Genomic DNA, 27,468 nt, shown 5'->3' with positions numbered 1-27,468 from the left:
TAGATTTTTCTTTAGTGACTGAGCTGTAACAAAAACTCCAGTACCAGTACCACCACAAAGCAATTTAAAGTGATGCAGTCTCCGTACTGCTTACGGCAATTGACTTGTAAAAAGACAAGTGCGGGTCTATTTTATCGCTCCAGGTTAATTTGTCTAGAATATTACAGAGGCGGGATAAACCGTGATGAACTGCTTTTGTCCTTATCTTCCCCCCCGCCCCCCTCCCGATTTGTATAATTTCTCCACGCAAGGGGGTGGACACTTCTCTGTGCCTGAGGGGGTGTTTTCCATCCTGTTTCTTTGCGTAGCTGCTGCGCTTTGCTGTTTTGGAACTATTTTAAATTACTCGAATTACCGGTGCAGGTTTGGCAAAAGTGAGTAGAAGGAGCACTCAGCAGGGCTCATGATGTGCAGGGTAGGTACCCCAGGCTCATCATCCCGGACGATAGCAATAATCCTTGAAGCCACCGCTATTCACAGTGGTCGGTGTTCTAACATATTTATGATGAGAGGGAAAGGTTCTAAAAACGCAAATAATCAACTGCTCAACACTAATGACAATAAAAGAATCCATTATGATCCCCTGCTAGAGAAATGCGTAAGTTCATTTCATTTCTTTGCTTCACTGGATATTCTGCAGCAGGTATGAAAAATTACCATCGTCTCGGTCTGTGAGCAAAATTCCCAATTTTTTGTTGGTGGTCTCAAAGCCGATTTGTCAGTTTTCAGCGGGTGCTTTCCCTCTTAAGGTTGATTTACAACCATCTCTTCTTTGTTGTTAACTACCAGCTTCTCTGCTGTCAGTTTAAATTAAAAGAAGAGGAAGGGACTTGGAACGCAAAAGTCGTTTTCCAGGGAGAAAAGGGCAAGCTGATAAAGGGTCTCCGAGTAGGTTTTTGGTAGAAAAGATCTGGTTCTATATTACAGTTTTATTTAGAGAGCAAGAGACTTAGTCCCTACTGAACGTTATCGTTAGCCCGCTGAGGAGCACCTGTCTGTCGCCAGGAGCGCTGCTTCACGGAGAGGCGGAATGCAGGGGACGTCTTTCCCGGCAACAGCTCGATGACTCGCAAGGAAGTAAAGGAAAGGGCAGCTTGCCCGCACTCAAAATGGCGGCCGGCGCTTTGCGCGGCCGCGCCTGCGCAGGAGTAAGCGTTCTGTGACACTAATTCCCCCGGAGTGTCCTCCCCCCACCCCCAACCTCCCTGCACCCACCAGCGCCCGGCCCCGACCTAGCCACCTGCGCCCGGAAGTGACGTGCTGGCGGCAGCGGTTCCCCCGCTGCATGATGGGAGAGTGTGTGGAGTGGGCGGGGGGTCTCGGCGGAGGAGGAGGTGGAGGCGGCGGCGGCGGAAGAGGGCGGAGGGTAATGGGATGGGGGTCCCGCGACAGCGCTGAAACTCCGGGTGGGCGTCCATGGCGCTGCTTCGCTGACAGGGCTGTGAGCAGTCTGTCTTCCGCTCTCACCAGCTCCGCGTCGGACTAGCCGGTTCTTCCCCGGGGAGCCTGTTCCTCCCCGGGCCCCTGAGCCATGCCCATCGCGGCCGCCCCGAACGAGCCAGGTAAGCGCCGCCGCTCCGCTTCTCTAGCCGTTTGGGGGAACAGGGTGCGGGGACGCGGCCCAGCCCAGCCCAGCCCACCGGCCCGACCCTTGCCCGGGCCAGGAGCACCTGCCTGCCGCGGGGCCGGGGACTGCGGGTGCGGGGACGGTGCCGGCTCTGCGGGCCTGAGGGCTCCGGACTTGGGCTCTGCCCTCCTCCGCGGCGGGTGCGGGGACGCCGGCGCCCAAAGCTCACGGATCCCTCCTCCCCAACCCGGGCACCGGCCGGGGAAGTGTGAGCTGTTCCCGCCTCTCCGGCCGCTGCCGGCTCGCTCTGCGCCTCCGCTTCCACCTGCCCACAGCTCCGACCGGCCGCTCCCTCTCCGGTGCTGTAGAGAAGTTTGGGGCTTTGCTTGGGCTTCCTCTTTTTCCCTCCCCCTTCCTCGTGACAGGTGTAAACACTGCCTGCTTCTCCCAGGCCCGAGGCCGGCTGCGACCGGAGTGTGGCTGCTTCAGAAGGTCTCTGAAGCAAGCGGATTTTGAATCCTCCAGCTGCCAGAGGAGAGCCCCAAAGCCCATGCATCCCCTCCTGGAAGGATCTTTTTTTGCTCCTTTCTTGCACTCCTCAAGAAATCATCCGCGTCTCCTCCCCAGATTGCGTTCGCAAAGTTAGACCATTATTCTTTAAACTCCCAGTTTGGCAGGTGCAGTGTCTTGCTTAGGCAGAGGACAAGACTACGGGGTGAATGGTGGTAGGGTCTTTTCTCCATTAGGAAAGTACTGAGAATGGCTAGATTTTTCTTACTGGTGAATGCAAGTTTTAGCATTGTTTCTCACCGAGTCTTGTTTTGGGGTTGAGGAAAGGACTAACTCCTACTTGTAAATATTTTAGTGGGGGTATGGGAAGGGGAGGCAAATGAAACAAAAGCAGTGGTTCCGTTTCAAAGTTCTGACTTTAGGAGAAAAGTAAAACTTAACTTTTGAACTTTAATCTTTCCTCTTCACTGGCTTTCACGGAGCAGTTCTACTCCAAATTGGGTTTTTTGATTTCGGGGTTTTTTTTGTTTTTGTTTTTTGCCCTTTGAAGGTGGAAGGAGGGGAGACCGTTTCATCCCTGATGTTTATATTTAATTGTTACACTCCGTAAACCTTTTGAACGTTGAAATCTTTATATGCTTTGTTTGCCAGCTTAATTGTTGGCTTTTGTAGTAGTCGTTTTTAACTTCGCAGAAGTATGTTTATACAGAGGATTTACGGTAGTCTTGTAAATTTTGTTGAAGATGTTGCACGTGGATTAAAAGATCTTGTGTAAAATCTTTAGTCCAGTAAATAATACCTAGTAAATGCTCATTAGATCGAATCTCGCTATGTACTAATCAGATATATTGATATTCAAGTGTAGATATGTTTCATAACCTTTAGAAAGCTCTTGTAAGACATTAACTAGAATTCACATAAAATGTGTAGGGCATTTGTTTTTTCTGATTTTCATTATAAAAACAATCCTATATCAAATGTGTCCATAATTGGATACTGTGTCCTTAACTGTATTGATAAAATTTACAGAATCCAGTTGTCTATATATATAATTTTGTAATCTAGATAAATCCTATCACAAAGCATTTAAACTTTCAATTTATTATGCTTAGAATTAGTTAAATCAGAAAACAAGTGAAATTTGAGTGTCAAATATTTTATCTTCGTGTGAAATCTAAAGTGCTTCCCTTAAGAGTCTAAAGTCTTGGAGTGGAGTCTCATTGAGGAATTATCCCTTCTTTCCTAACCCTATCCTCCAAAACTCCTAATAGGAAGCCATTAAGTATTTAGGTATTTTTTTTTTAATGTTTTATTTATTTCTAGGAGAGAGAGAGAGAGAGAGACAACGTGAGCAGGGGAGGGTCAGAGAGAGAGGGAGTCACAGACTGAAACAGGCTCCAGGCTCCGAGCTGGCAGTCTGCACAGAGCCCGACGCGGGGCTCAAACCCACGAACCGCGAGATCATGACCTAAGCGAAAGTCGGATGCCTAACCGACTAAGCCACCCAGGCGCCCCAGTATTTAGGTATTTTTAAACTCCTAAATTATTTAAATCAAATGTTTATGCTGTTTGTTATCTACAATTTGTAAGTTAAGAAATAAGGACTTTCTTTTTTTTGGTTCCCTCTTAGCGCTTTCAGTTCCTCTTTACTTAGGCTAGTGAACCTTTCCAGCCTGCACTTTTATAAGTATCGATAGTTTTTACACAATTTGAAAAAATATCTGACATACTGTGGGTTGTATATTATCAATTCGATAATTCGTTTTCACAGAGCGTGTATTAATACAATCACAGGTCATTTTGCAACTTATGGTAATTGCTAACTCATACACTACTTGCTGTGAGTGAGATACTTAATCTAAGTGACTTAATATAGAATATATTAACTCATTTGATCTTCTTAACCCTATAAACTTATAGGTGCTATTATTCCTATTTTTCAGAGAAGAAAATGTTAACATTCAGGCACAAATGTTAAGCAGCTTACCTAACGTCAAACGGCTGGTAACAGAGCCAGGGTATAATAGTTTTGCTTATCATACTTGCATAGTTTTATGATAGTGATTAAAATATGCAACAGTATACAAAATATCTTTTGGGACTCATGGGATATATAGCAAAAGTATAAAACATTCATGAAATGATAAATACCAAAAGAGAATAAAGTTACAACTGAAGAACAGAAGGAGGAATAAAGGATCTGTGGTTTTTCAGCTGTAGCTTTACGGTCTTTAAAATAAATCTGATGCAGATTTGGTAGAAGGTAAGATTTAACACAGCTAAGTAGTGGGTCCTTGATCATTATGTTTTTTCCTAAACTTTGTTGTATGCTTGAAATGCTAATAAAAAGTCAGCTTTTTCATTTTATAAGTATCACATTTTCAGCATTGTATATTTAAAAAGAGTAGGGAATTAGTTAAGTGTTATTTTCTTTTGACTTCCTTTTAAAACATCAGGAGCTTCTAACTTGAAAATACTTAAGTCAAGAAATTGTTCCCCTCCCAGGCTTCTCTGTAGTAACCTCCCTTGCCTGGGCTCTCCTCTTCCTGCTGCCAACCAGCTGCACAGCCCTGTGTCACACTCCTAGTTTTATTGCTGGCCTTACCCTGGGGTAGGAGCTCATGGGTCTAGATTCGACCTCTTCCCTAGGAAAGGGAGAAAGTCAAACTGTACGCTGGAGAGGAAGCAGAGAGGTGGGGAGTCATTGCTCATTAGTTTGGGAGAAATAAAAAAGGAAAATAGGTTTAACACTCTGTCCTTTCTTCCTCAGCCACCACCCATCCCTGTTTCAGATAATTTAAGTAAACGTTGTAGAAATAAATTGCTAATGAATTAAAGGTTGTATGCTCAAAACTTATTTTATAAGTACTGTTTTGGTGAATAGTTCCCAGAGGAAAATAAACTGGTAAATTAGAATAAATTCAATGTAAGTTCTATTTATGTAAATACTTAAAATGCCATAAACCATTTCAACTAAATATCTAACACCATGGTATTCTCTTCATTTTATAGCAATGTGTGAAGCCCTATTCTAAGTGCTAAGGATCCTAAAATGAACAACTAAGAAAAACCGCCCTTATTAACTTCATTTTCTTATGTGTGTGTGTGTCCATGTACACACGTATTTGTGTAGATATATGGGGATTAAAAAAAGAGATGGCAAATAAGGATCGTAGAGAAAAACATCCATTTGGAGGGATACGGGAGTTCAGACTTTTTGACTTCGAACTAGTAGTGGGGGAGGTTGTTGGAGCTTACTGTTCTATATAGGATGGGGTCAGAGAAAGCTTAAGACCTGAAGGAGGCGAAGGGAATAAGGGGAAGAGTGGTTGAAGCAGAAGTATGCCTGGGATATTCAAAGAATTGCAAGGGGAAGAGTAGTATATGTGATCAGAGAATTAGAGGGTGAGAGAGCAGTATTGCAGGGCTTTGTAGAAATACTAATGACTTTGGCTTTTTACCATGTGAGATGGGAAGCCATTGCTGAGCTTTTGAGTAGAGATGTGACATAATCTATGTTTTAAAAGGATCTGGCTGGCGACTGTACAGAAAATAGACTGTAGGATTTAAGGAGTGGAAGCGGGAGGATTCCATTAGGCAGTTATAGTGATACAGTCTCTGGAATTGGAACCTGTAGTAATTTCAACCATTGCTGAATTCAAAAATACTTCTACTCCCTTCTGAAAATTCAAGGCCCTCACAGCCTACTTTTCCAGCATACTACCTACTTCCTTCATATATCCTACATTCTAACCAAACTCTGTTATGTGACTTCCTGTTCTTTGATACTTGCCCCATACTTTATTTTTAGTGCCTGCTGTTACCTCGATCATTTAAAATCTTTTTCATTTCAAATTCTGTCTCCATGAAGTTTTTTCTCATTTTCGCAATTCTTCCTCTTCCCAATCAGGTAAGATCTTTTCTTAGAATCCTTACAACTACATTTTACTTCAATTGCTGTTCATATTCTGGCTTGCATTAACTTTATTCTCTTCTGTTGTTCCCCCTAATTGATTGTAATTTTCTTTAAGCTTGTGGCTTCTTTTACTCATTTCTACCCCTTATAGAACCTAGCACAGTTTTGTATGTCGTAGATGCTCAGTAAGTAGTGAGTGTGTATGTAAATACTTTAATTTTAAAAGTATTTTCTTATAGGGGCATTGTAGAAAATTGGGAAGAAAAAAATCCATTCTTCCTACCCAGAAATCCCCACTGTTAACAATTTAATGCATATCTTTCCACACATTTTTTACACACCTATAAATGTGCACTTTATACCAAAATGGAGTCTTAGTGCACAGGCTATTTTGTAGCTTGCTTTGCATTAGTCAATTAAACTTTCTTTACTGTTTCAGAAAATTTTTGTCTAAGCTAATGTACGAGGCTGTATTCAAATTCTTCTCCAGGTGACTCCATGTTCCTTTACAGCTGATTTGCCCAAATCAGCATCCACTCCATATTTTTCTGGTTATTACAATTATGAAAGAAAAATGTTTATTATAGAATATTTGGAAAGTGTAGAAAAGTGTAAAGAAAACTGGTATGCCCCTTGATGGCAGGGACCCATCTGTTTTAATGCCTGGCACAGAACTGCACTCAATAAATGTATATTTAAAGGAAGAATATGTATTAAAATATTGGTCATCACATTACAAAGAGATAACTAAACATTTTGAATTACGTTCAGTTTTTCTTCTAAATTTTGAGTGTCATACACATGTATCTATGAATCCTATTATATATTGGTGAACAAGTTTGTAATCTTTGACTTTGTTTTGGGTTATTTCCACAAGATTGAGTCCTAGAACTGGAGTTACTAAATCAGAGGGAAAACCAGTTGCTTTCCAAGAGGCTGTAATAAAATCACTCCTACGAGCAGTGGCTGAGAGTACCCATCTTCCTTTAATCTCAAGTGATCAGTTAAATATGCAGTTTTTAAAGTGTTTACCTGGATTTTCATTTTGGATTTAGGCTTTTCAGGAGTACAGAATATTTGACTAATTTAAACATTTTTTGAAGGGCTTAAATGGGAGATGTATCCTTGTTTGATAGGAGATTAAAATTGCTTGATGTCATGCTCGTTTTAAAATAACTGGTTCTGTTAACAAGCTATTTAAAAGACATACAATATTCTGGACCTATGTTCAGTATAATAACCACTAGCCACATGTGTCACTTTTAATAAAACTAGTCCAAAGTAGGTGTGCTCTGAGTGTGGAAAGCACACCAGATCTCAAAACTAATTTTAATATATATATATATATATACACACACATATATATAAGATTGATTACATGTTAAAATAATACTTTGGATGCTTTGGTTTAAGCAAAGTATAGTTAATTTCATAGGCTTTTTTAATTGGCTCCTGGGGAAATAATTGTCTATGTGGCTTATTGTATTTCAGTTGGACAGTGCTGATCAGGAGCAGGACATAGACTTATTTTTATCTATGGAAAAGAAACATAAGATGAACACTATTCCGGAAAGCAGCAAATGGGTTTTTAAAAATCAGTCCTTAACACTTCCGTCTGTCAGTATGTTTTGCATTGGATACTTATAATTTGAAAGATGACTGTGCAAACTAAGTGTTTTATTACAGACTATTCTGCAATTTTTATGCTCTGAAACTAATACACGTAGGAGGACTTGGGGAAAGGTATTAGATGAGGGGTCAATTCCTCAGGCAAGTTTTCTAGGAATTAAAGGATGTGTGGGAATGTTTGAGGCAATGGGACCACAGGTGCAAAGGCCCTATGGTATCAAAGACCCTATGGTATCAAAGACCCTATGGTATCAAAGAATGTTATCTGCCCTCAAAAACTGAAAGAAGCCCTGGTGTAGTGCATTAGAAACAATAGGGGAAGGGAGGAGGAGGTGACTGGAGAGGTGGGAATGGCTTATGTAGACTTTATTAAAGTTTTTTTTTTTTTAACCTTTATCATGGTGTGCCTGGGTGGCTCAGAAGGTTAAGTGTCTGAATCTTGATTTTGGCATGTATCATAATATCATAGTTCATGAGTTCGAGCCTCCCTTCAGACTCCCTGCTGGTGGTGCAGAGCCTGCTTAGGATTCATTCTCTCTCTCTCCCTTCCCCACTCTGCTTCCCCCCCTTTCCCCACTCAGACTCTCCTGTGCATGCTCATGCTCTGTCTCTCTCTCAAAATAAATATGTTTTCAGTTTGTTTATTTGAGAGAAACAGCGCAGGCAGGGAAGGGGCAGAGAGAGGAGGAGAGACAATCCCAAACAGGCTCCAAGCTGCCTGCGCAGCCCCATTTGGGGATCAAACCCACGAAACTATGAGATCATGACCTGAGCTGAAACCAGGAGTCTGGCACTTAACCCTACTGAGCCACCCAGGTGCTCCAAAATAAATATACTTATAAAAAATTAAATCTTTACCACAAGGAGGGGGAATCTATGTGATCAGATTGACTTCTAAAGAGATTACTGGAGTTGGGCATGATTGAATACCAGTCAGGGAGAGACTGTTTAAATGATAAGGCAGGTTAGACCAGAACCAGAAGGGTGTCTGGGGAGCTGAAAGGAGGTACAGATATTCTTGAATTGAGGGATTTAGGAGATAAAAATCATTCTTTAGAAGATAGGGGAGGGTGAGGAGCTTTGTCAAGGGTAGCTCTTATGTTTCCTACTTAGTAAGTAGGTGGGTGGAGGGGGCCATTCCCTAAGTTAGCCCTGGAAGAGGACCAGGTTTGAGAAAGAAAAGCTTGAGTTCTCTTAGCTCAGTTTGTTGAGGAATTCAAGAGGAGAGAACTTGCAGAGTTGGTGTGGCTGGTCTGGAGCTCAAGTTTAAGGACTAGGCCGTAGGGATAAATGTAGGAGTCCAAGAATATGGTAACTAAAGCCATAGGTGCCTGAGATTGCTTGAGAGGGGGAGTTGAGTAAAAAAAGAGCCTGGATGAAACCTGGAAGGACTTACACTGCTAATTTGAATGTTTCTTACTTATGAGAAAGTTTCAGTTTGTTTTGAGATGTACTTGTAAAAGTGAAAGGAGTAAATTGGATCAAATAAGTTAAATATTTGTTTGACGTGTGTAATCGAGCACATAATCTAACATAATGCTTATTTGATTACTTGGAAACATACTTTTTCCTGTAGCAGAAAACAAATTGGGTTCCCTAACTATTGAACAGGCTGAAAACAATTGTGAGTAAATACTGGTATTTTTGTTAAATTAATAGATCTAAGGAAAAATTATGCATTTCTCTCCGTAAATGCTGAAAAGGCATTTGGAAACTCATTTAAAAAAAAATGTTTTTAACAAAGCAACTTAAAAATTATTAGATAATTCTGTAATATGACAAAATGTATATACCTCAAACCAAAATCAGTATCTTAATTTAGGAGGAAATACTAATGCCTGCTATCACCACTACTATTGGATTTGGTATTGGAGGTATTAAGCAAGCATGATCTATAAGGAGTAACAGAGACCTAAGAATTGGAAAGGAAATGATCAGACACTCCAGTTTGCTTAAGATGTGATGATATACTTTACAGGTAGCAAGAGCTTTCAGTTTTATAAATAGCATTCAACAATTAGAAAATAGAATTGGAGGGGCGCCTGGGTGGCTTAGTCGGTTAAGCGTCCGACTTTCGCTTAGGTCATGATCTCGCAGTTCGTGGGTTCGGGCCCCGCGTCGGGCTCTGTGCTGACTGGCAGCTCAGAGCCTGGAGCCTGTTTCAGTCTGTGACTCCCTCTCTCTCTGACCCTCCCCTGCTCACGCTGTCTCTCTCTCTCTCTCTCCTAAAAATAAATAAAAACATTAAAAAAAACTTTAAAAAAAAAAATAGAATTGGAGACCCCATTTTACATGAGCAGCAAAAACATAAATAAATACCTGACAAGTTTAACAACAAATGTGAAAAAATCTGCATTGCTAACGTTGACTTATGTTAAATTTAACAATTGTGTATTTAGGTAATAAAGGACACCATTCCCAATTCACATTCTTTAAATACTACTTTAAGTGATACTTTGAGAGAACACAAGTGGGAGCGGGGCAGAGGGGGAAAGAGGAGCTGAAGCAGGGCTCTGGGCTGACAGATGAGCCCGATGTGGGACTCAAACTCCTAAATCTTGAGGTAGGTCACAACCTGTAAGTCAGTTGCTCATAGGACTGAGCCACCTAGGTGCCCCTAAATGATACTTTTCAAAGCAAGACTTCTAGAGGTAGGATCTTTAATATTTGCATATGTCTTAATGAGATCATAGTTGTTCAGAGAGGTGAAATGAGGAATTTTTCTGCCTCACCCATCCTCCCAGGTAGATATTTTTGTTGTTTTCTTCTTAATCATTGCTTAGGTTTTATACTATTTTGCTGTGGTTAATCATCTCATCTTAATTGTTTATTGTTTGGATGCAGAAATGTTGACCTCAATAATTTGTAGGTAAAACAAACACTTCTGCTACAGTGACACTCAAAATCTGAAGCGTTGATTTATTTTCTTAAGGCTTTTTTTAGTAGCTGCTTACAAAGTAAAAAACCTACATGAAGAGATAAATTCTCTTTTTGCAATGAATTTTTTAAATAGCATATTTGTTTCTTAAAAAAAAAAAAAAATCATACCAAGAGTTTCGGGTATCAAATTCAAATCTTCTCCTACCGGAGCGCAAGTGAATGAATATTCACTACTTTTTACTTGTGTTTTAAGTCATCATTTCTTACTCCTTTCATATTCAGACTCCGTTTTTCTAGATCATAATGAGCCAGTAAGTGATAGGTTTCTATCTCCTTAAGGTTCAGAAGTTTAGTTAAAACAAATGCAAAGTATTACATCTAAATAAAAAGTACAGGTTTTAATCAAATTGCCAGTGACTTTGGTTTCTTGAAGTAGAGAAAAGTTTGTTACTGTTGCTATTCAAATATTCATTTAATATTCAACTGCAACTGAAACTGATCATTTAAACATGATTTTACTTTTTCCAAGAATCCTGTAACATTTATGTTAATTATGTTTCAACTATTGCAGTAATTTAAATTTGTTCCTTTAAGGAAGATTTCCAAGTGTCATTTTTAAGAAAAGTAATAAAAATTTATGTTGAGAACATTCTTTTTCCTTTTTTAACTTTTCAATCTTGAGTGTGGTGTTTCTTTGTGACATTCAGGTAAATGTGTGTGGCATTTAAGAAATGTTTGTACAGGGGCGCCTGGGTGGCTTAGTCGGTTAAGTGTCCGACTTTCACTTAGGTCATGATCTCGCGGTTCATGGGTTCGAGCCCCGCGTCGGGCTCTGTGCTGACTGCCAGCTCAGAGCCTGGAGCCTGTTTCAGTCTGTGACTCCCTCTCTCTCCGACCCTCCCCTGCTCATGCTGTCTCTCTCTCTCTCTCTCCTAGGAAAAAAAAAAAAAAGTTTGTACAATCAAACCATTGTAAGTTAGGGAAGAGTTTGTGAGAAAAAGTACAATTTCATTTATTTACCTGTATCCGTGAGTTCAGCAGTGAAGTTTACAGATGTTTATATTACCCGGAAAGTTATAAAGTCCAGCAGCATTCTTACCCTTTGGTAACTTAATTCAATCATGTTCAACCTTTGCTAATAATCAGCATTTTTGAAACTTTTGAAAAGACAGATCTTTAGGTCTACCTGTTATATTAAAAAAAAAAAAAACTTAATACAAAGCGAAGATTGAGAAACATTAGTTTGTAGGCTGGTAGAGGAGAAAAACATGGAAACAAATTTGGTGAATGTAATAAAACAGATAGATATAAAGAGGGATTAATTGGTTCAGAAAGGCAACCTAACAGAACGAAAAGAACACTGACTTTAATGTTAGAGCCCTACTCTCCTACTTACTCTTTAGGAGACCTTGAGCAGATTATCTGACCTCTCTGAGCCTGTTTTCTCCTCTATAAAATGGATGGTTGAGGTTAAATTGGATAGTGTATGAATAGCACCTTGTGTTGTACCTATTACATAATAACTTAATAAATATTGGTGATATCACTTCACAGAAAACTTCATGCCTGAGTAAGTTTTGGGGTTTTTTGTTTTTTTTTTTTTAATTTTTTAAGGGTTTTTTTTTTTTTTTTTTTTGAGACTGCATGAGTGGGGGGAGGGGCAGAGAGGAAGACACAGAATCTGAAACAGGCTCTGGGCTCTAAGCTGTCAGCACAGAGCCTGATGTGGGGCTTGAACCCACGAACTTTGAGATCATGACCTGAGCCGAAGCTGGACGCTTAACTCACTGAACCACCCAGGCACCCCCATGCCTGAATAGGTTTTGAAGGTATAGTAAATGGGTTCTCCAAACAGGTAAGAATAGGAAATTAGAAGAAATGACTTGTGATAGTGGAGGAACCAGGGGATAATTTTGTCTGGATATAGTAAAGCGAGAACATCTTAGCCATGGGTAGGATAGGAATTTCAAGTGGACTCTAGTAATCCTGGCCAAAATAATGAGACCCTGAAATGAGACCCTATTGGTCATGTGATGTTAAAACAAATATAATAAGAAATATCAAAGATTTAATTTGTGGGAGGAAGATGGCAGAGTGGGGAGCAGTCAGGCTATCACTCTGATTTCTGGACTTAGAATTCAGAATATTGTATAGGAACAAGTAGTTTCTGTTCTCTGAGTACAGGTTGACTTCAGTTTTGGAATTGGAGAATACAAGATCTCTTTGGGACAAAGATACACAGAAAGGCATTTGGGTAGACAGATGTCGAGGTTGGGCAGCCTATAGATTGGGGTTTCAGCATTATGAACATATAAAAACAAAAGGTGGGTGAGATCTTTCTGGGATAAGAATATGGGGTGGCCAAGGCCTGGGAAACACTGAAATGTAAGAAGAAAGCAGAAAAAGACAGATCTATTGAAGGAGGAGAAAGGATATAAGAGGCAAGAGGAGAATCCAGAGAAAATGCCTTTCCAAAACTTTTTTTCACTTAAATATGTGTTTTAGACCCCTTTTCCTATTAGTAATGTAGCTTTATCTTTTTTTAATGACTATACTTTTTATTTACCTAACTCTTCATTGATAAATGTTCAGTTGCTTCTTAAAACAATGCAGGAATTAACATTTCTGTGGAATCATCTTTGTGTACTTACATGAATGCTTCTGTAGGATACATTCTTGAGGATGAAATTAGTCCAAAAAAATATGCATTAAAATTTGTGATGTTTTGCAGAGTTGCCTGGAGTATGAACCAACATGTACTCTGACCAATAGTATCTTTAATTTTATCCTTAAATTGGCTTGCTTCCTAGATTGAGGGTATTATGAATTTGAAAAATAAATAGTATTTTTATTTAATGCAAAATTCTGTGAAGAGAAAACACTTTCATTTTATCAAATTACTTGGTTCATTCAAATAATGTAATTTAAGAATGTGTTTTGTCCTTGTACGTACTGGATCAAGGAGGAGTTCTTTGTTTTGAAAGAAGTTCTGTTTCCTCCTCTTATATGCTGGAGGCCGTAATTGGATTTAGAGAAAGTGGATCAGAAGGAAAGAGAATGATAGTATTAATGTGAGGGGGATCAAACCTTGAGCAAAATTGATGCATGCAAACAGTTCTTGTTATGGTAGATCTACATTACTAATACAAATTCTGTGCTGAGATTGTTGCAAAGAGGTATGTTGAAACTTTTTTTTTCTTGTATCAAACTTTAAACAATGGCTATAAGACTGTAAAATGAGTTTCCTGTCAAACTGGTTAGAGGAGAATTGTCTTAGAAAATACCCAGAATAGAAATACTGCAGAAGTTTTAAGTCACCTTTTTTTTTAATGTTTTTTTTTTTTTTTATTTCTAGGAGAGAGAGAGANAAATATTTTTTTGTTTTTCTAGGAGAGAGAGAGAGACAGCGTGAGCAGGAGAGGGTCAGAGAGAGAGGGAGTCACAGACTGAAACAGGCTCCAGGCTCTGAGCTGGCAGTCAGCACAGAGCCCGACGCGGGGCTCGAACCCACGAACCGCGAGATCATGACCCAAGCGAAAGTCGGACGCTTAACTGACTAAGCCACCCAGGCGCCCCAAAGTCACCTTAAATTGTACTGCTTACACGTTCTAAAGATTAAAAAAAGGACAGATTTTAAATTTTTTTAATAACTTGACATTGTTCATAATGTCTATATGGAAGGGCTTATCTTTTCCTAACCCCAGTGGTACTAGGAGAAATTGTTGGTTTTGGTCATTTTCTCTAAATTCTTTAGTGTCCTTTTTGGTTTTTTTGGTTTTACTTAGGGTTATGACCTATTTCTGGTTTGTAAACTTAGGTTTGTAAAATCAAGTTAGGGAATCATGACCAACTTTTTATGATAAAATGAAATAGAACTAAAAATATCAAAAGAGTACCCAGTAAGTAAGGTTATGTACTGTTTGGTGAAGTGTTATGTTTTGTTTCGTTTCTTTCTTAATGTATATATGTACTTTGTGGGTCATCATGCAAAATATATTTCTCTGTGGGTTTTGGGAGGGAAAGTTTAAAATTCTGCTTTATATGAACAGCTATTCTCAAGTCCTTTCAAACCAAAAGTATAACAGTATATTGCAAATAAATGTTACCTTTTTTGTTGTTGTTACCCTTTAGCCTTTCTACTTCTCAGGAGAAAAACTTTAAGCCAAGAACAACATCATTAAAAGGTCAACCACCTAGAATTTGTTTGCTATGGGAATTCCATCCATAGTTTCCATGAAGGTTATCAGTCCATATAGACCTACTTGTGGCATTACCTCTGTGTGTGACACACATGTACACTCTTGAGCACTGTTTTGGAATGTGTTTATATTTGATTTTTCACATTTCATATAAAGCTTCTATTTTATAATTCACCCTAAGAATGTCATTATGTTATTATCTGTGGATGATTTATGACTTTTTAAGCCTGGTTCATTGTCTGGTTTCCTTCTATTGCCTCATGTGTTTCTAGGTTATCTTTTCCTCAATTTGATAGGTGGTCAGGTAACAAAGGAATAAATAGCACTTAGCAAAGACAATTTGTAAAGTAAATGTTCTGTTACATAGATCATATTTTAAGACCAAATTTGTGTTCTAGATTATCTAGAACCCTGTCTGCATCCTTTCTCATTAGCTCAGATAATTGAGTTCTAACTGCATTTGGTTGCAGTTTTAGACCTTTTTGCTAGATGCTTTTTCTCTGTAAAAGGTGAGTTGCTCTCATGGTAGGCATTTGTAGTATAGAGAGTAACACCGTCAGAGGACGGGCAGCTGCCAAGGTACACATTTTAGTTACAGAAAATCCATAAAGTAGGGGCTTTTTTGTTTTCAGAATACCATGGGATCTTTGTTTAACTTCTCAGTCTTGACCAGAATTTAAATCTAAAGCTTTATAACAAGAAATTTCTTTCAAAACGTGTCTGCTGTTCGTGTCAGCTGATTGCAACTCTGTGGGAAATTTTACATGAAGTACTAAAAACAGTTGCTGGGAGTGGAGAACAAGAGCAGGGGAAATTAGTTGGGCCAGCCAGAGTCCCGGTCCCGCTCCGGAGATACCGGCTGACCCCTCCACTTCACGGTGAGAAACTCCTCACAGTCAAAGCAGATAGTCATACTAGCTGGCCTGTCTAAAAGCTGAACAAATTTTTGTACTTTTGCTGTGTTGCTTAGCTTGCATTTAAGTATTCCCCCTTTCAGCTTTTTTTTTTTCCAGACTGGTGCAGCACAGACGATTGGATTTGTTTTTACATGTGCTACATTTCAGGCTGGCCCCTCTCAGATCATACTTCCCTTGACTGAATTTAGGTGTTTGCTTACTGACTTGGAGCATCACAGCTAGGGTTATAGAAATCTAGTGGGAGGCGGAGGAGGAGACGGAGACCGTTCGAGTGTGGTCAGTGGAATACATGGCCCAGCCAGAACAATAGCTGTGTATTCAGTTCCTCCCGTGCAGCAGGCCCTGTGGATGCAGTGGGTCAACAACAGAGGCCTATGCCTGCACAACATTTCCAGTCTTTTGAGCTCAAGTAAAGTACCTCTTGCAAGAGCAGTTTCAGTGGAGTGGTAGGATGGAAGCCAGATTGTGCTGGCTTGAGGAGTGAGTGGGAGGTTAGGAAGTAGAGATAGCAAATAGACAGGGCCCTTTGAAGAAGTTTGGTGGTGAGGAGGAGGAAAGCTAGAAGGATACAGAAGGGAAGAGTTTTTGTTTTGCTCTCATTTGGTTGAGGTTGAAAGACTCTTGAACACTTACAGGCTAATGAGAAAACCTCAGTAGAGATGGAGAAATTCAAAGGGTCCCCTGAGTAAGCAATTCAGAAAGAGAACAGAAGGTCCAAGGGTTATCTCTAGACACTATTGTAAATGTAAGTAAGATTTTAGTGAAAGGAAATGAAACTGAAGTAGTTCCGGCTTTTAGATTCTGTTTTCATTGTAAAGTTTCTGGGATATTAGGGTGGAAAATTAGAGTGGCTCATTTGTTCTGCAACTGTGTAATAAGAGCAGAGAGTACTAGAGAAGAAACTTTCCAAGGGCTGATGCACCTGTCCTCATTGCTGCTTTTATTTTGTTGTCATTGTTATCAGCAGTTATCCAATATTTATTCTGTTTCAAGTTGAAGTACCTTTTTGGGATTAATCGTAATCTCTCAAACATGGTCGGTTGATATGAAGAGTTAAAGGTAAAACAATTTCAAATGTTTTTATTTATCTTGTTTAATTTTTACTATACAGCTATGTAAACATAAGCAAAAAGTCTTAGGGGTTTACATAGAAATTTAAAACACACGGTGAAAGGAAAGCTCTTTCTTAGAAACTTCTGAAAACTATCTTCTGTAAGATATCCCGTGCCTCTGTTTAGCAACAGTCATTGAAGAGTGAATGTGTCTTGCTGCTTATGTTGTCATTTACATCATGTGTATGATATTTGTACTCTTGTGAATCATCCTTAGTGACGTCAAAATCCGGAAGACAGAAAATTTGGTTATCACTTTTGGCAGTCTGGCCTTTTGAGGATGATCAACTTAGTTATAAAGATATTTTGCTGATTGTTTCATTCTTTACCACATTTTTACCACTGTGTACATTAATATTAAAGAAGACATTCACCTCTTTATTGATTATTAGTTTGTAAGCATCTTATTTTCTCCTTCCAAATTGTAGAAGTTTCAAAAACCTTTTTCTGAACAACTCAGAAAACTTTACAGGATGATTCCTGTAATTCTCATATTTGCTGTCAGTTTCTGCAGTAATGCATCTTTCAAGTATTGGCTTCTGACTGATTTACCACTTACAAGTTACACTACCGTGAGGAATCATTTAACCTCTAAACTTGTATTTATTCATCTGTAGAATGAAGATAGTAATTCCTACCTCATAGCATAGTATAAGGACTATATGAGAATTCATGAATGCTTTTTACATAGTATCAACACATAGTAAGCATTGAATAAATATTATTAACTTTGATATTGGTATAAGAAAATGAAAGCACATGGAATATACCTTTTTTTCAACAAGTGTTTTAAATAATACTGCAGGTTATTCTGTTGATGACATTGATACAGTTGATATCTATGATGTCTTGGAGTTTGGTTTTTAAATTTGAGAGAGAGAGAACACATGGGGGAGGGGGGGGAGAGAAGCCCAAGTAGCCTCTGCACCATCAATGTGGAGTGCGATGTGGGGCTTGAACCCACAAACTCTGAGATCATGACCTAAGCCGAAATCAAGAGTTGGACACCCAACTTACTGAGCCACCAAGGTGCCCCTTGGGTTTTTGTTTTTAAATCAGCAAATTCGAAGGAAATCTAAGATCTCTTAAAAATGCCCTGCTTTGGAATTATGGAAGTTTGATTAAATAATCTTGACATTTATAGCCTATATTAAAGGAAGTCCTAAAAACACAACAATAATTCTCAATTTTTTACTAAAAAGCATCTATTTTTAGGGACTTCCTTGTCAGCTGCCATTGAACAATAAAATGCTGGAGACAAACCACTCAAAAAGAAAATTTATCAATTTTGTTGATTTTAAATTTTAGAAGCATGAAAACTTTAGTGACATCATGCATGGTCCAGTCATCTCTAAATGTATCAAAAACCAGAAAGTTAACTAAAATCCCTGTCTTCCTGTGACTCAGAGGGCTCCTAGTTTCTTCATGACAAGATGATTCTTAAGCAGAAATGTAGGCTGGACAGATTCATTGACAGTACATTTTGATAGTATCTTACACTCCAGTAAGGATATTATAGTAAAGATTTGAATAATTTGACTGCAGTGGCCGCCGACATTGGTAATGCAAATAGATGATGATAATTGCTCTTATAACATTTTCATTCATTTTTCTAAAAATCTACATTTTCCACCATCACTTACCCAAGTGATTTAACAGGTGAATCATCAAAAACCTCAGGCATCATGGTAAAAAGGGAGCAATTTGTGTGTGTGTGTGTGTATGTATGTGTGTGTGTGTGAGTGATTACTAAACCTTGCTAATGTAGTTTGTACCATGTAAAGTCCGTAGCACAATTTCAGATACAGTATTTGTATTCTTTTTTCTTACCACCATCCTTCCTGCTTGTGTTCTTCTTCACCCTCACCCCCATTCCAGTCCCTATAAAAATAAGTTTGGAGTGAAAGGTTCTCAGTAAAGCTGAGGATTATATAATCTAGATGTGCTTCTCTGACCTTGAAAGTTGATGTACACGTTGATACAGTTTGGCTGGTGCCCTATATAATGTGGCAGTTTCTCTGAGTTTTTAGCTTGTCTAGAAAGTTCTCTCAGTGTTTGAATCTGGGAAATTCCTAAAGGGCCTATTAGGGACCCCACCACTACCACCAAATGTGAGCCCAAGGCCCCCCGTAGGCTGTTAATTCATTGTGTCGATGATGGAGGACAGAGGATGGTCAAGGACTAACTCTTATTCCTCTTTCTTAGAGGAATATGCAGAATCCTTTCCATTCCAACGAGGCACCTTCTTAGAAGCCTTTATTCTCTTGGTCTTTCTCTAAATGGATAGTATCTACAGACGGTTTATTTCAAATTAAGCAACTTCTCGGTTGTATTGTGCTGTTCTCCTCATCAAAACATCCATCTTCTTTTTTTCCAGGTTTTAAATTCTAGTTGGCTAAAATGATAAAATGGTTTCAGGTGTTGAATTTATTTTTTTTTTAATTTTTTTGCATTTATTTATTTTTGAGAGACCGACAGAGCGTGAGCCGGGGAGGGGCAGAGAGAGGAGGAGACACAGAATCCGAAGGAGGCTCCACGCTCTGAGCAAGCATTCAGCACAGAGCCTGATGCACGGGGCTCGAACCCACAAACTGAGATCATGACCTGAGCTGAAGTCGGACACCAGACTGAGCCACCCAGGCGCCCCTTCAGGTGTTGAATTTAGTGATTCGTCACAACAAGCGCCCTCCCTAATACCCATCACCCCAGGTACCTGGGAAGTTTAGTCTGTTAAGCTTGAGACTCTTGATGTCAGCTCAGGTCACTATCTCATGGTTCGTGAGTTTGAGCCCAACGTTGGGTTCTGTGCTGACAGTGCATGCAGAGCCTGCTTGAGATTTTCTCTCCCTTTGCCCCTCCCCTGCTCTTTCTCACCTCTCTCTGAATAAATAAATAAACTTAAAAGAAAAATAGCCATCACCCATTTAGCCCATCCTCTACCCACCTCTCTTCATCAACCTTCAGTTTGTTCTTTGTAGTTAAGAGTCTCTGTGGTTTGCTTCCTTCTTTTTTTCCTCCCTTCCCCTTGTGTTCATCTGGTTGTTTTCTTAAATTCCACATATGAATGAAATCCTACAGTATTTGTCTTTTTCTGACTGACTTATAAAACCTCCATCTTTTAACTGAGTCCGTTGAGCTGATTGAGTCCCTTGAGAGGCTATGTTCTCAGTCCTTCAACCTTGGGTATTGTTTTGTATTTTCCAGGGATGGGTTATAGAAATCGGCAATAAAGTCAATGTCCTGTATCTTTAGTGTGGTTAGTAATATATTTCTTACATGACCTATTCTTTCACTGACCTTCTAAAGTATATGCAGAGTCATGTGAATGTTTGTGCCACCCAAGCAAACATTTACTTAGATTTTTGTTAAGGGTAGATTATGATTTGAACCACAGACTTGGTGAAGTTAAAATGTGATGATAGTTGATAGCTTGCTGAGGCACAGAATGTGATGGTCTGTTTTCTGTAATCCTCACAAAGGCATTAAAAGGAGGAAATGCTAGCCCCCTTTCTCTGGATAGGAAACTAAAGCTCAGAGAGGACAATCTCCTATAACTCGTAAATGAGGAAACTGGAACCTGAACCTAGGATCTGTTTGATTCTGAGTCTAAGATCTTCCACCTATACCATACTCCCTCTTGAGACCTATATATATTACCTTAAATCCCAGAGATCAGCAAAGTATAAATAAGCAAAACTTTTTTTTAATAGAATGGTATGTTTATTGTCACATGCATTTGTGACTCCATTCGTAATGGAGTCACGTAATCTAAGTATATTGATCTGAGAAGCATTTTTTGATGCATACATATAGCAAAGTACACAAGTCTTAAGTACACAACAGGATGAATTTTTACATATACCTGTGTGATTAGTACTTGATTGAGATAATTGTATTATTAGCATTCACCAGGCTCTTTTATGTCCTCTTCCAGTCAGTACTATACGTGCTATAGTAACCCCTATTCTGAATTATCACAGTAGAATAGTTTTGCCTGTTTTGAACTTCCCAGAAATGGACTCCCATAATATGTATTTTGTGTGTATCTGGTTTCTTTCACACATCTGTGGTAGTTATCCATGGTGTTGCATATAGTAACAATTCATTTCATTGCTGTGTACCCCATTGTACCTATATACTATGTTTTGTTTTAAGCATTCTGTTAATTTGGGTTATTTTCAGTTAAGGATAAAGTTGTCATGAACAATCTTGTACATGTCTTTGAGCGCATGTTTGTACTCAATTTTGCGGAGTATATACCATGTACAGTTTTAGAAATACTGCCAAACAGTTCTTCAAATGGGTATACCAATTTACACTCCAGTCATTAAAGTATGAGAACACCAATTTTTCCATACTGTTGTCATCGGTAGCTATGGGTAATGTTTTAATTTTAGCTGTTCTAGTGGGTGTGTGATAGCATTGAAACTGGTTAATGTGCATTTCCCTGATGACTTTTCATATGCTTGTTAGCCTTTTGGATATCCTCTTTTGTGATTTACTTGTTCATATATTTTGGTCCTTTTTCTTTTGGGTTGTCTCACATTGATTTGTAGGAATTTCTTATATATTTTGCATATGAGTTTTTTGACAGTTACATGTAACCATAAGTATTTTCTCCTGTGCAGTGGCCTGCGTTTCCACTCTCTTAATGCTATTCTTTAGGTGGACACAGGTTTTAAATCTTAATGAAGTCCAAATTATTTTCTCTTTTATGAGTACTACTTTCTATGTCTTATTTAAAACACCTTGTCTTAGGGGCGCCTGGGTGGCTTGGTCGGTTAAGCGTCCGACTTTCGCTTAGGTCATGATCTCGCGGTTCGTGGATTTGAGCCCCACGTCGGGCTCTGTGCTGACTGACTGCCAGCTCAGAGCCTGGAGCCTATTTCAAAGTCTGTATCTCCCTCTCTCTCTGACCCTCCCCTGCTCACGCTGTCTCTCTCTCTCTCTCNTCTCCCTCTCTCTCTGACCCTCCCCTGCTCACGCTGTCTCTCTCTCTCTCTCTCTCTCTCTCTCCCCTAGAAATAAAAATATTTAAAATAAATAAATAAATAAATAAAACACCTTGCCTTCCCTAAGGCCATGAAAATAATTTCTTAAGTTACCTTTTAGAAGGTTGCTTTTAGAAGGTTGATTGGTTCTTTTACCTTTTAGGCCTGCAATCTGTCTGGAGCTGATTTTTGTGTGACATAGTAGGTAGATTCAAAGATTGATTCCCCTTAGTGGATATTACTTGATCTAAGCACCATTTGTTGAAAAACAAGACTGTCCTTACCTCACCACACTGCTCGTATATTTATTATCCCATGACTATGTAGCTTTAAACTGAGTCTTGTTATCTAGTGGTTGAAGTCCTCTAACCTTGTTCCTCTTGGGAAACTGTTTTTAAATTCCCAGATAGTCTTAGGAGATAGTTAGCCCCAGTCTTCCTTTGAGGTCTCTACCTTCCCAGACCCACCTTTCCACTTGACCCCAAAGCTTTCCATCTACGGATTCACCATCTCTTCTTTTCCGTGACCATTTCAGGTTTGAGGATAGAACTCTTTGAGCAGGTGTGGCTTCTTTTCTTGCAAGAGATTAACATTGAATCACTTTGACCTATTGTATGCCTTGCTACCCTGGCTGCTAATCTGGTGCAGGACTCTGTGTTCCTCTGCTGATTGCTACTAAACTTCTGGATTGTTCTCCTCTGTATTGGACTTCTTATATTAGAAGTCCCGAAATTAAGATCCTTTGATTTTCATGGTGTGTAGTCCCAAAGGTCTTTTTTGGCTTGCATTTATATTTACTATTTTTCACTTACATAGCCCCCTAGTCTCTGTATAAGGATGTGATTTCCCATGGACAGATCTCCACAAAGTGCAGGAAGTCTGCCCAAATTCTGTATCTCATGCTCTAACTAACCTTAGAATCCCCCATTTACTACCCAAGCATGAAAGCTTCATGTCTTTTTGTGTGTACTATGGCTTGAATCTTTCCTAGATACTCCTGTTGTTTCCTAGATACCCTCTAAGAGGTCTTGAAATAAGCAGGCATAAAAATGAGAGTGGAACACATCCTTCTCCACACACACTGCACATGTGTGCACATGTTTGTTCAGATTATAAAGAAATTAGACCACTGTTTAGAAATCCTTATGGTGTGGAGTAAGTTGTCCATTAAGAAGGATGAAGAAACATTTTTTAAGGTTCCTATGTGCCAGGCACAGTATTAAAGTAGCTCATCTGTCTCTCTTTCCTGTTAGGTAGGAATAGCTAAATTCCATATTTTCTGTGTTTAAAAAAAAAAAAAAAAAAAGCACCTGGGTGGCTCAGTCGGTTAAGCATCTGGCTCTTGATTTCATCTCAGGTCATACTCTCATGGTTGTGGGAACGAGTCCCTGCATCAGACTCTGTGCATGATAGCATGGAGCTTGCTTGAGATTCTCTCTTCTCTCTGCCCCTCCTCCTGCTTGTGCGTGCTCTCTCTCTCAAAATAAAAATTTTTTAAATTAATTCATATGTTAATTCACCATACAAATAATACTTCAATTAACAACAAATCATACTTCAACTAACAAATTTTACTGAGTTGGCCTGGACACGGAAGAATTTTTTTTGGAAAATTTCACGCCGCCTCCACACTGGCTGGTTGGCATTCTTGACTGAAACTTGAGAGTGGCATTCTCTTAGATTTTGAAGGATGGGTTGGGCCAGAGCCAAGACTTACTGAAGGGGAATATGCCGCCCAAGTTCTTCCCATCGATAGGTGACACAGTTTTGAGAAATATGGAAATGTTCATAGTGTAGGAGACGGACAGAGCCTGCTGCATCTAGGAGAAGAGAGAGTGCTTTATGAGAGGAAGAAAAACTTCTCTATGTTGTTGGTTTGTTTGATTACAAAGTTTCTTTTTCAGATCTTGGTATTTCCTTAACCTCTGAGTTTGAAATAGGCCTGAACCAATGAAATGTTTTCATTTTTCAAATAATGAAAAGCTTTAGGAAAAACAGGTTGACCATGAACAGATTCTACTAATAAGAAACATCACAGGGGGTTCTTTAAAAGTAAAGTATTGTGGGAAGCTGAAGTGGTACAGCACTCTGAAAAATAGTTTGGCAGCCTTTTCCAAAACAAACATGCACTTACCATAGAACCCAGTAATCACACTCTTGGACATTTATCCCAGAAAATAAGAACTTCTGTTCACCACAGAACCTGTACATAAGGGTCGTTAGCATCTTTATTATATATACTACTTAAAGATATTGTTGATACATATATCATTAATATAGTATGTATACTATTTATAATAAAATACAGGAAATAACTCCTGTCATTCAGTTAACGAGTGGTTGAACAAAGTGGTATATCTGTACCATAGAATACTACTTTGCAAAGAACGACTTGATACATGCAATAACCAGGATGGACCATCAGAGCATTATACCTTGTGAAAAAAGTCAACTTCAAAAGGTGTTGTATACTGAATAATTTCACTTACATAACTTTTGAAATGACAAAACTATGGAAATAGAAAACAGATCATGGCTGCCCAGGGTCGGGGGGAGGGAGTAGTTCTGTATCCTGATAGTTGTGGTAGTTACACAAATCCTATACATGGGATAACATTGAACAGAATTATGCACGAACACAAGTGGATGCAAGTTTTTGGGTTTTTTTTTAATGGTTAAGACAATGACGTCTGTAGTCTAGTTAATAGCAATGTACCAACAGGGTCAATTTTCAATTTCCTATTGTACTGAAGCTACTTAAGATTCACCATTAGGGGAGCTAGGTGAAGGGTGTGCAAATGTCTACTATGTTTATAACTTTGTTAGTCTTTTGTTTCAAAATTAAGCATTAAAAAAAATGTGTTGTACACCTGTGTTCATAGCAGCATTATTCACAGTGGCCAGAAGGTGGAAGCAACCCAAATGCCTACGACATACAGTAATAGATGCATACAATGAAATTATATTCAGCCTTTAAAAGGATGAACTTCTGACACAGGCCACACAACATGTACCTTGAGGACATCATGCTAAATGAAATAAGCCAATCACAAAAGGACAGATCCTGCGTAATTGCACTTACATTTGGGTACCTAGACGGGTCAAATTCATGGAGACAAAATAGACTGGTGATCGCAGGAGCTGGGAGGAGGGAGAATGGGGAGTTACTGTATAATGAGTATAGGAAACATTTTAATATTTTGGAAGATTAAAGAGTTCTAAAGATGAGTGCTGGTGATGGTTGCACAACAGTGTGAATGTACTTCATGCCACTGAAAGGTACATTTAAAAAAAGTCCGTTTCTAAACTTTTTAATAGTAAATTTTATGATATTTCGTCACAATTTTTAAAATATGTAAGTAACACATGTTTATTATACAGTGTGCATATTTAAATTCAAACGTAAATTTTTTTCATTTTCGTTTTGAGGTGATTGGTGATCACAATCCCATAAAAGTTGCAAGTGCAGTACAAATAAGTCTTTATCTGGAGTAATCTGGGACTGTTACCAACCTGATGTGCCATCTCTCCCTAGCATGTTAGTATGCATTTCCTACAACCAGAGACATTCTCTTATTGTAACCACAATACCACCCTCAAAAACAAAAAATTAGCATCAGTGCTTTTCTGCTATCTAATCCTTGGACTCTACTCAGGTTTCACAGTCATTCCAGTAATGACCTATACAGAAAGGGAAGCCAGTTGAAAATCAAGTGTTAAATTTACTTGTCATGCCTCTTAAGAATTGTTCCAGATTGAAGACCACTAAAATTTTTCCTTAATTTTCATGACAGCGATACTTTTGAGGATTACAGGCCAGTTGTTTTGTAGACTCACTCTCAATTTGAACTTGTCTGAAGTTACCTCATGGATCGATTCAAGTTATGTATTCTGGGCAGGAATATTCCAGAAGTGATCCTGTGTTCTTGTTGCATCTTGTCGGGTGATGCAGGATTTCACTATTCCCGTTGCTAATGTTGTTCGCTTTGATCGTTTGAACTATCAGCTCTCACCACTGTAAAGTTACACTTTTTTTCCTATATAATTGAGTATGTTGTGGGGAGGTATTTTGAAACTGCAGTATCTTAACATGTTTATATCTGAGAGTGTTGATTATTTTATTCAGTGGATTGTAATCCATTACTATCTTGATTTTGATGCTTAAGTTATCACTAATTTTACCAGTAGGAATCACTTCAAGCTGCCTTTTGTGTCCTTTTGACCTGCTGCATCATTGTGAATGCTTTTAAATTAAAAAAAAAAATCATCATATGAATGGCTACATAGTATGCTATTGGAAGGATAAAGCATAATTTGCTTAAATAACCCCTTTGGAACATTTTGTTTTATTTTTAAGGAAAAAAAGTGTGGTATAGCCAGATTGCCCTCTGAAATCCTTCTAACAATTTACACAGCCACCAGCAGTATGTGTGTGCAAATGTCCTTTTTGCCACACTGACATTAAAAATCAGTATTTTTAAATAATAGGAACTTCATAATCACAGAGAAACTGTTAGAGGTCAAATAACCCTGTATACTTAAGCATTGGAATGGGTTTTCAGGACTCTGGACAAAGGAGAAAACTGCGGTTTATGTGTATCTTTTCTTTTTTTCCTTTTCTCATTTAAAGAGCAAAAAACAAAAAAGGTATCTTGGAAGTAAAGCCGTCATTCCCTTCTTTATGATGCTGATTTTGTAAGGAAGACCATTTAAAATAGATCTATTACAATAGATCTTTTACTTTTCTTATGATTTGCTCAATTTCTTTCAAATGACTCTCAATGACTGACCAGTCACTGACCTCAAAGATCCTTTTCAAAATTCTGAAGCCATTCTCTGCTAACCAGCTGTATGACCTTTGAGAAAGTTGCTCACCAGTAGACCTAATTTTCCTCATATTTAATTAAATTAAGTGGTTTGTAAAGTACCTTCTCCCTAAAGTTGGAAGATTTTATGAAACTTTATTCTGAGAGTTGGAAGGAAGTGGTGGTTTTGGTTTTTGGGGTGTACAAAACTGAGTTTTGTGTTGAGGTATTCATGTATCTAACTTAGCAACTTGTGAGTGGCAGAAAATACCAATTCTTTGGGCTTCAGTTTAGTTCATTGGAAGTATCGCTTTATAGGCTGGTTTTATTCTAGGGCTTTTGTTGTTAATTATCCCTTTACTTTTAATGTAAGTCTGTATTAAGACATTTTTGACTAGCTGGAACAGGGTAACTCAAACATAGCTTCCATTCAGGAGTTATATAGAGAGGGGAACCTGGCTGGCAAATAAATAAGTAAATAAGTACATTTTAAAAGAGAAGTGAAGAAGATATCCTAAACTAATAGATATGGGAAGGATCACTCAGTAAATGGGATTAGGATAATTGCTTGGTTTTGTTTGAAAAAATTACTTAGACCTTTGCTTTTTAGATCATATACCGAATTTCTAGATGTATTAAAAACTAAATGCAAAGAAAACCACCTAAAAGTGGAAAAAAATAAAAGTGAATATTTATTAAATCTCAAGCTTACATGAAAGCAAAATAATGAAAATTACAAGTGAAAAGTTGAATTGATTTGACCCCATAAAATTTAACTTTGGAAAACAGTTTGACAGTTTCTTATAAAGTTAAACTTAATGTGACCAAGCATTTGCATTCTTGGGAATTTATCTTAGAGAAGTAAACACTTGTGGTCCAATAACAATCTGTATACACATATTCTTAGCAGCTTTACTTGTAATTGTAAAATACAAGAAACAA

At 38.6% G+C, this 27,468-nt stretch overlaps 1 protein-coding gene across 3 annotated transcripts in view; it reads left to right on the top strand.

Moving 5' to 3' along the window:
- The first annotated feature begins 1,378 nt into the window (after positions 1-1,378).
- AFTPH (aftiphilin) overlaps positions 1,379-27,468 on the top strand; it is a 69,062-nt gene continuing 42,972 nt past the window's right edge. The window contains exon 1 of one of the 3 annotated variants that reach the window (XM_039243155.1): positions 1,379-1,562. The gene's annotated coding sequence lies outside the window, so the exon portion shown is untranslated. The remainder of the gene's footprint in view (positions 1,563-27,468) is intronic. The other 2 variants (XM_039243152.1, XM_039243153.1) reach the window with 2 other exon arrangements.

The sequence above is a fragment of the Hyaena hyaena genome, unplaced genomic scaffold (genome assembly GCF_003009895.1).
Source record: "Hyaena hyaena isolate Hyena2069 unplaced genomic scaffold, ASM300989v1 scaffold_224, whole genome shotgun sequence".
In the NCBI taxonomy this organism is placed as follows: Eukaryota; Metazoa; Chordata; class Mammalia; order Carnivora; family Hyaenidae; genus Hyaena; species Hyaena hyaena.
This window is presented reverse-complemented; position numbering and strand designations above follow the sequence as displayed.